Below are 9,467 nucleotides of genomic sequence, written 5' to 3'. Positions count from 1 at the left end.
AGAGAGAGAGAGAGAGAGAGAGAGAGAGGAAACGAGGGGGAGGGAGTTTTCCTGATATTTCACATATTTTCATAAAAATAACCAATCTCTGTACTCTCAATGAAAAGGCAGATTCAGGAATCGAGACACTTGTAATGTTTTGTAGAAACAAGAACAATTCAGTCAAGATCTACTAATGAATTCACTGATTACAAATTCTCTCGAAGACGAAAATAAGTGCCTTTTTAGCGTTTACTAGCCATCTAGTTTTGGTCACATAAGAATCATTCATCTCTGTCCACCCCGTCTTGATATCTTTGACGAAAGCTTCATAGTGCTTAGTTGTCCCATCGGTGATGTAATAGAAAATGGTACTTTTGATTTTATATGTATTTGCCCAGAAAATTACCTACGATGAGGGGACAGCTTTAATCCGAATATTTGGATTCTTCTTCAATACTTTGTTTGAAAATTGAGGAATACTTAATTTCAATGCCAGTATTCCGTTCGTGGCTTTAACATCTATCTTCCTCATAAATTTCGAGATAACTCGACAGTTTTCCCAGTAAACCTTTGAATGACTGTACCAATGAGAAAATGATTGATCAATCAAATTCTGCATAGTCGTACTGTTTTTATTCCTTTTACATAATACTAAAGCCAGTTCCTCACTCTTGGCAGTACTTGTATATTGACAGATACTACACTTAATAGTAAAGAGTTCTCTAAGAATTCAGATAGGTCGTACTCTTCATCATCACCGAATTGGTTGCCCGCAAATCTTTGAACATGTCGAATATCAAATGTTGAAGTCATATTGGTATAATCATCAAAGAAAGTTTTAAAATCGGATTCTTTCCCTTTCATACGAGTTATAATCTTTCTAACGCCAGAGAAACAGAACAAATATTGAATTATCGAATTAGCATAACTTGTATTGCCATCGGGATTATTGATTCCACGGATCATGTTTGATTCATTGTCTAAGTATTCATCATCAGCATTCTCATCACGAAAATCACGTTCTTCAAAAGCCCATTGAACATCCCACCTTTAAGGCCAATATTTGTCTGAGATTGCAATCTCCGGTAAATCGGGCCTATGCATCTTTCTCAAACGATTATATTCATCGATAGTACCAGAATTAACTTCCACGGAGGAGGGATCGAAGATGATTAAATGAACGCCACTCAAAGTTGTTACTCGAGAAAGGGCAACATAAGTTTGACCGGTAATGAATATCCTATTACCAGCATCGATGACCGCAATCTTCAAACATAAATCTTGGCTCTTGTGAATTGTGACTCCATAGCTGAGACAGATAGGGAATTGTTTCCTTGATATAAAAGCTCCTTCCATAACTTGAAACTTAGCATTAACTAGGTCGAGATCATAGAGTTTTCCATCGCAAAGAGAAACAGTTATTGATTGTATGCGTTCTTGAAATTTGTGTACTGATTTTGAGACTGAAACGATCGTTGCGATGGTCCCGTTAACTAATCCAAGTGTAACGTCGATATTACGTCTAATCATAATTTTCGCTCCAATTTTGACTCGTATGACTCGCGCCAAACCAGCACTGCATCTATCATCTTCTTCCATTTTCTGCAATCTTTTTGAAGCTGTCTTTTTCAAACGAGAAGCTCGGCAGTCAATTGAATCCTCTGCAACCAGAAGAATCTCGTCAGAAGGAATTTTTTCTAACATAGCAGCATTCAAACGATTGCACTGTTTGCATGTTGAGAATAAACAAACAGTGTCTGCTGGTAGCTTATTAATATAATTGCATAATTCATCAATTCCTTCTCGAGTCGGTATTGTATCTAAATTAATTGTACGACTTTGTAATGCCTTTACATCATTTTCCGTCATTTGACCAACTCTCATTTGAACAAGTAGATCACCAAATATTTTATCTGTTTGTTGACGCATGTTAATAATTAATTCGTCATGTTTGAATGATTTTTCCCAGATATTAATACTTGCCATTGAACCCAAGTGTTTTTGAACATCATCATCTGATAACTGAACATATGGGTATTCTTGATGAACTGAGGGGAGTTGTAGCAGATCTCGAAAGAGTACAATATGCTTCTTACCGAACCATCCTTCAGAATCATCCAAAGTATTAAATATTTCAATCAATCGGAGATTGATATACCTCAAATTGATATTAGACACCATTGATATTTCATCAATTATGATCAACTTCACGTCAGCTAATTCTGCACGCATTAATTTTAAAAGTTCATCGGATAGCTGAACATATTGTGTACGATTATTATGCTCAACCGGGAATTGAAAATATCTATAAATGGTCAAACCATTAATATTATAAGCAGCAATCCCTGTTGGGGCGATCACGGCCGTTTTGAATTGGAGTTCTGTTCTGATCCACGTTCGAATTACATCAATCAGAAAACTTTTACCCATGCCACCAGGGCCACTCACATAAAGCCTTAAAATTTCATCTTCCGATAGTAAACAAGCTGGCACTTTTTCGAAAATCCTCCTCTGATCAGTATTCATTTGCGCGATCATATCATCAAGATTCATATTTTTTTCCACATTTTCATCCATTTTTTTAAATTTTTCCATTGCGGCTTTACCTTCTTTCGGATAATATCCGGGAACTATTTCTTTAGATACATCGGATTCTTCTTCAACTTCTTTTTCAATTTCTTTTTTAACTGCATCGTTCAAAAAATCTATACCTCTTTGAAAATTCGTGGCACATTCGTGATATTTATATGCTTCTACAAGTATGTCCTTTTGCGCTTCGAATGCGGAAGTATATGTCTCATGTCCATCTATCAAGTCGCTTATTTGCCTCCATGGTTTGAATAATAACAACAACGCGTGAAAATAATTTTGGAGATCATTATTGACGTTATACCGGAAGTGATTGATTAGATAGCCACGAGATCGCCTTTGCAGGTATAAAGACGTTCTTAAAACATAAAACTCAACGTCATCCGATTTTGGTTTAGTTCTTACAATATAATACCATTTAGAAAATTCATAAAGACACAAAGTTTCCAGCTTCATCGGACGGTTTGGGTAATAATCATCAATCCACGAATTGAAGAAGATAGATGTATCGTAATCATCCATTCCTTCGATTACTTCCTTCTTCGTAAGTTTTCGATTCCGAAGTTTTCTTACATCTAACCATCTGAAGGTAGTGTTTAGATCATTACTATATAGGGGGATTCCCAACAAAGTGTCTGCAGCTTCCAACGCGCCTATCTCTCGATGATTCATCCTTCGCATAGCTATATTTCACAGGCGTGACTGCAACGATTTTGTTGAATTCACTTCATGCATAATTTGTGCTGACTTCGATTTCTCAGATTTCGTGGAATATTTCGTGATGTAATTAGTCAATGATGTACTAGATTCCCCAATGAATTGGATATCTATGTTACCTTCCCATACTGTTAAAACCGTAGGATTGTAATCATTAATGGATTTTTCATTCTCGCTACGAGGAAGATCATATAAACGACTTTTAGCACGTAAAGTTCTTCGACCACTGATTGAAACTGCTGGGTCTCGTAGTACGAAAGAATCTGTGATCGGACGGGGGAAACCAAACCTACATACTTTGGTTACTTTGCCGGATTTCAGGGTATTCGTTTGTAAGCAATAACTATTATGCCGATGATCTTGATGTTTAGTCACTCGATTATACAATGTAGGCGAGACTTCTTTTTTCGGCATTTTGCAAGTAACATATTTCATAATAAATTCTATAACTTCGTCGTTAGGGCTCTCGCCGATGATTGGTGCTCCTTCAATCCATAATGCCATATGAAAATGTTGAATATCTCTCCCCTGGTATTCCCTGCACCAAAAATAATGTTGGATTTTACCGAGAGGGTGACTATCTGAGAGTAAACAATCCATTATAGTATGGAATTTATTATCCAAAAATCGCGAGACGGAAACAGGATCTGCTGCAATGATTGCATTATTCGATAATTTATCCAAATACGGAGCATTGACTTCTCGAATGTATCGGATCATATTTTCCCATAGCCATTCGGCAGGACTGAGCATAAGAAACCAAGTAGCTGGTCCATAATATCTTGCCATACGTAATAAATTATTTTTTGGTTTCTTCCAATATTGCTCGGTATTCCGAATTCTTTCAAAAATCGTATTCAAGTTTCCTTCTAATTCACCTCTAGCTAAGTTTTCTAAATATCTTTTGGCTGTATATTTCTCACGTGGATTAACTACATTCATCATATGGAAAATACCAGCATTTATTTGGCGAAGGTGACAATTATTCAGCAGGAAAAACAAGTATTGTTGATTTAATCGGAATCGCGGATCGGCGGAACAAAGTCGCATTTTCATGTATTCATGGTGGTTCAACTTCTCATGACGATCTTCATTCATACCATTTTTACCATACGGATACAAATCCGGGAAACACATTAGATCCAACACCTGCATATGTGATCTCAAAGGTGCGTCTTGTACTTTAACCATCTGGTAAAGATTGGTTGCTGTATCATTTACCCTCTTGTCATGTATTGGATATATTGTGTATTGTTCATACCTTTTATCTGATTCTTCAACTTGCGTCAATAATGCTCTCTGATTATCATAATTATGAGTATCCAACAGGCCATCTGAATCGGGTTCATCTTTTGCCAATTGTTTTCCATGATTTTCATCGATATCTTCATAATTTTTCTCAATTCCAATATCATTTTCAGATTCACTGTCACCCTCGCAACATTTTGTTTAGCGTCGGATTCCACTGCATATTCAACATCCCCGAGATTCAAACGTTTCGTGAAATCTTGAATTGATTCAGCTAACTTGATTTCCTTATACAGAGAATTATTCTTTCGCAACCAGTCTAACGCACTGAAAACTTTCTCAAGGTCGACAAGTTTTCGCCAAACTTTACAAGCTTTTGTCGGGAGGCCACGAACTAGAATATGTAATTCATGACTTTTATTTATTGGATCAGTCATTGGACAAACTTTTTTAAGAGTTTCCTCCATTGGTAGAGGTAAATGAAAAGTTTGACCAACCATTTTTTGTATTCGCCCTGTATTAGGAATATTTTTCTTCATTACAGTTCCTAATCGTTGCACAATTTGGAAGGCTTTGACCCTTTGAATGAGAATTTTTTCATAATCATTCAGTTTTTTCAATTCTTCAGGGATTTCTCCCACGTCATTGTTATTAAGTATGCAAGTAGGTGGTAGTCGATTTGCATGAAATTTGAGCAACCAAGAAGCACAGATGAAGCCATCGCCTATTCCCTCTGTTCTTCCTTTTAAGTCTCTCCAGTAGGGAGAAATGATTTTTTTCCTCAGACGTGGCACATATCGCGCATTGGCCTTAGAATTTAATTTCTTACATGATACACATTTCAATATTGGAGTATCTAGTGATTTTTTATTGAATGCGATAAATGCTGATTGGTGAATTGACTTGATCTCATCTTCGTCTAAAATAATCGCTCCATCATTAATATGAGTTGTACCCTTCTGTTTCATTCTATGTGCGATATGTTGTAAAGTGTCCAAATTAGCACTTTCCAAGGCGTTGTCTAGTATTGTTAGTTGAGAATATAATTGTCATAATTTATACTATCTTCGTGTCATATTTCGCACCATTGGAAAATGCGGTGATAATAATTGTACACATGAAAATGCAGACAAGCAATCGCATTTATCAGTGTAACAACTGGAAAAATGTCCCCATTTATTAGTATTTGGATGATCGATGAAACATTTTTGTAGAAATTCAGGGAACGTTTTAAGATTCTGTTCCTGTAAAGCTCGAAGAAAATCGGCATATTGATCCAAAATATTTCCATCATCAACTGACTTACAATTCATATCACAGCACCATTTCAATTTCTTTGACTTGTCGTTCATCATAGGTAAAATATTCATGGCTCGCCCATCTGCATTCATAACAATAATGGTTTTCAACACCTTGAATTGCTCGAAATCATAAATAGTTTCGTAAAAATATGATTCTGAGGAGGGAGAATGCATAGGTTTTCTGCATAAACTTATTGCAGTTGAATGATTTTCATTGACTAGATTTATCAGATGGAATTCTGCAGATTTTTTAATTAATATACCAACCCGATTCAATTCTGAAATATAATAGAATCTCTGTTCTAAACACCATTTGATAACTTTTTCAGCTTCTATTCTAGCTTCGGGAATTTGCACAACATTGGAAGAACAGATGATTTTCGTCACATTCTCGATATATACTTCCGAGATAGATTTCAAAGGGATTTTTTCTCTCTTGGGTTTCTCATTTATCAAGTATCGCGGTAGTGATACGTGCCAAGACGTATGCGTGAAATGGCCACTACCGCTATACTTATTTCGAAGCGCCTTCCCCCTCCACTCATTTTCCGACTTTCCTGTGCACAAGGATGCCAGTGCGACGAATTCTATGAAAACACGTTTATTCTGGTTTGTTTTGTTTTGTTTTGGAGTCGATTTCGATGTCTCGATCTTTCATCCATTTCGATGTTTACGTTCTCCTTCTGACTTGTTTTGTTTGGATTCTGTCGCTATATCTGGATATTTCAGTATATCGATATCTCGATAGTGGATATTGAGCACTCCATACCGCTGAGGGTGACGGTTAGGTTATCCCCACCGTCAAGTATTGCGGTGGTGATACGTGCCAAGGCAAGGTATATACGGGAATTGGCTACTGCCGCAAAATTTTGGAGGAACAGGGTGAATTTGAATTGTCAACGTACAACCCCCTTCACCCCGTGAATTTTTCAAGGGTATCTCCGAAAGTAAGGGAGATATCGAATTTTTAACGAAAATTTGGGGGGGGGGGGGTTGCACGCTGAGAACGCTTTATTCTCCCTCACCCCCCCCCCCCACACACACCAATTTTTTCATCAAAAATTCTATATCTCCCGTACTTTCAGAAATATTCTTGAAAAACTCACGAGGGAGAGGAACTTTCTGATTAAATACAATTCCCCCTTCTCCCGTGAGATTTTCACTTGTAACACCACGAGAGCTTCAAAATTATCGAGTATTTCCCGATAGATTCGTTGCAAACAAATGAAGGAGTCAAGTTTTTCAGGTATAAAAATCACGAGCGCGAAGCGCGAAGCGCGAGTGATTTTTCCTGAAAAACTTGACGACGTCGTTTGTTTGCAGGGAACCTTGAGGGAAATACTCGATTAATTTTGAAGCTCGAGCGGCATTCGGGGGATTATTTTTTCAAACCAAATTTCTGTCGACAGGATTGTTCCATGAGACGAACCTCACAGTTGTGAAATACAAATTTTATTTTCGAAACAAAAATATTTTAATTCAAATTGAGGGTATTGCAGTTGAAAATACAATTGTTGTAGATGTTGGTGGATGTTTTCTTCGTGTCAGAATTGTCAGTAATAATCCCAGAGGAAGTACATGGTATGACGTTCGTCGTATTGACTTCAGTGGTTTGATTTTTTCGTAATTTCTTAATAATTCCTTCGTGGTGTTCGGGGTCAAGTTGAAGATAGGGCTTAATGGAATTACTGTTCGCGTGTCCAGTGAGTTTGATGATTTGTTGTTCACCGATTCCCGATTTTGCCAAATTGGACACAGCTGTTGCACGACTGGAGTGATTAGTAATCTTTTTGTTGTCAACATCAAGCCCAGCTTTCTGAGCTGATTCCTTCACCCATTTCGAAATTGTGTTTTGGCCTATTGGAGAATCTTTGAACCACTCACTGCCTTTATTTTTCCAAAAAGGATTTGGGGTCAGAAATAGTCTGTCGCTCTTCAATTTCACATTTCTCTTCTCACATAATTTCTTAATAAGCCTCACTGGACATTTATCAGGGAATTCTTGATTTTCAATTAACCATTTGCTGTCCGCGCACTTTTTGTCACCCCCTTGTGTGGTCTTGGTAAAAATGGGATTGTATTCAATACGCCCCGTCTCACTTCCATCATTCCCTTGCTCTTCTTTGAAGTGATGAATCGATGCCATACAGCCCTCACCGCCTCTCCAAGCCAATTCCACCGAAATAATCATAAATAATTTTTTTTGCAGACCATCAGGGGTTTCTTCATCCCACACGTTGATCATTGTATCCCAATCCTCTTGTCCCAATGCTACTGCACTCGCTTTCCGCTTTTCTGGAATCGCTTGGAGTGCTCTGCGTTTTGCATCGCGGGCTCCTCTCGCTGTTTTAAAAACAGCATCAGAAAATGGATTGACGTTGATGTTGAAGTCGTTCAAATATTTTTCCTGGAGTAATTTAGCAGTCTGATTCCACATTGATTTGACGGTGCCCTCTTTATAATCATCTCCATTGATTTTCTTCATGTTGTAAGCATAGTCTTTGAGGATATTTGCCAATTGCTCAACACTAGTGTCCGCACGTAACGTGTATTTTCTTTCATCACAGAAAGTTGTAAACTGATTCCAGACTGTTTTTTTCGATTTCACTGTATTAACTGGAACATTTCCCTTCACTTTTTCGTCGATGGTTTGTAGGGAATGCTCTCCAAATCTACTCATTTTTACGTCAAAGCCACGAGGAATTACAATCGAATTGAATCTGTCATTGACATCTTGGGTTAATTCGACTGGGTATTGTTTTGTTTTTAATATATAGGAACTACCAGAGAAAATTATCAAAAAATTATCAGTATAATACCATGGTCCTTGGTACCACGTGACGTCGAATGGACCAATCCTGTTGACGGAAATTTGGGTTGAAAAAATAATCAAGGATATCTCCGAGAGTAAGCGAGATATTTTTGATAAAAATTTGGGCAAGGGGGACCAGGGGGTTGTTCGTGGAGAATTCGAAACCCTCCGCTATCACTCTCCCTCCCCCAAATTTTTCATAAAAAATCTCCCGTAGTTTCAGGGATATTCTTGAAAAACTCACGAGGTGGGAGGGAATTGGGCATTTTATAAATTTTGAGGGGTAAGGGGTGAGTTTGAATTTTCAACCTACAACCCTCGCCCTCCTGCCCCTCCATCAAGATTTCAATAATTCGAAAGCCCCCATAGTCTCAGAGGTATTCTTGAAAGACTCACAGGGGAGAGAGAAGTTTGAATTTTCCAAAATTTGGCGGTGGAAGGTGACTTTCAATTCTCAATGTACAAGCACCCCTCCGTATGGATGAGTTATAATTAGTTTAAATCCATGAAATCATGAATGAATCGAATTATTTTGATGATGGTAACTCTCCAAAAAGGACTGAAATCCCATAAAAAATAAAAAAAAAAGATTTTTTTTGTAGAAAAACGTGTCTCAAGACCGTATGCGTGTATGTATTGAATAGAAAAGTAAGACTACAAAAATGAACGAAATTAAAATGTAAAAATGCCAAGTCCAAATTTGTTCATGAACTATCATCCGAACTACCATAGAACATACGACATGATTAACAATCTGGAAAAAATAACAGCTACCATAATTCATTTGGTGAACGTACTTGGGACACGCCCTTCCTTCG

This window comes from Diachasma alloeum, unplaced genomic scaffold (assembly GCF_001412515.2).
Source record: "Diachasma alloeum isolate Michigan unplaced genomic scaffold, Dall2.0 Dall_scaffold_00507, whole genome shotgun sequence".
In the NCBI taxonomy this organism is placed as follows: domain Eukaryota; kingdom Metazoa; phylum Arthropoda; class Insecta; order Hymenoptera; family Braconidae; genus Diachasma; species Diachasma alloeum.
This window is presented reverse-complemented; position numbering follows the sequence as displayed.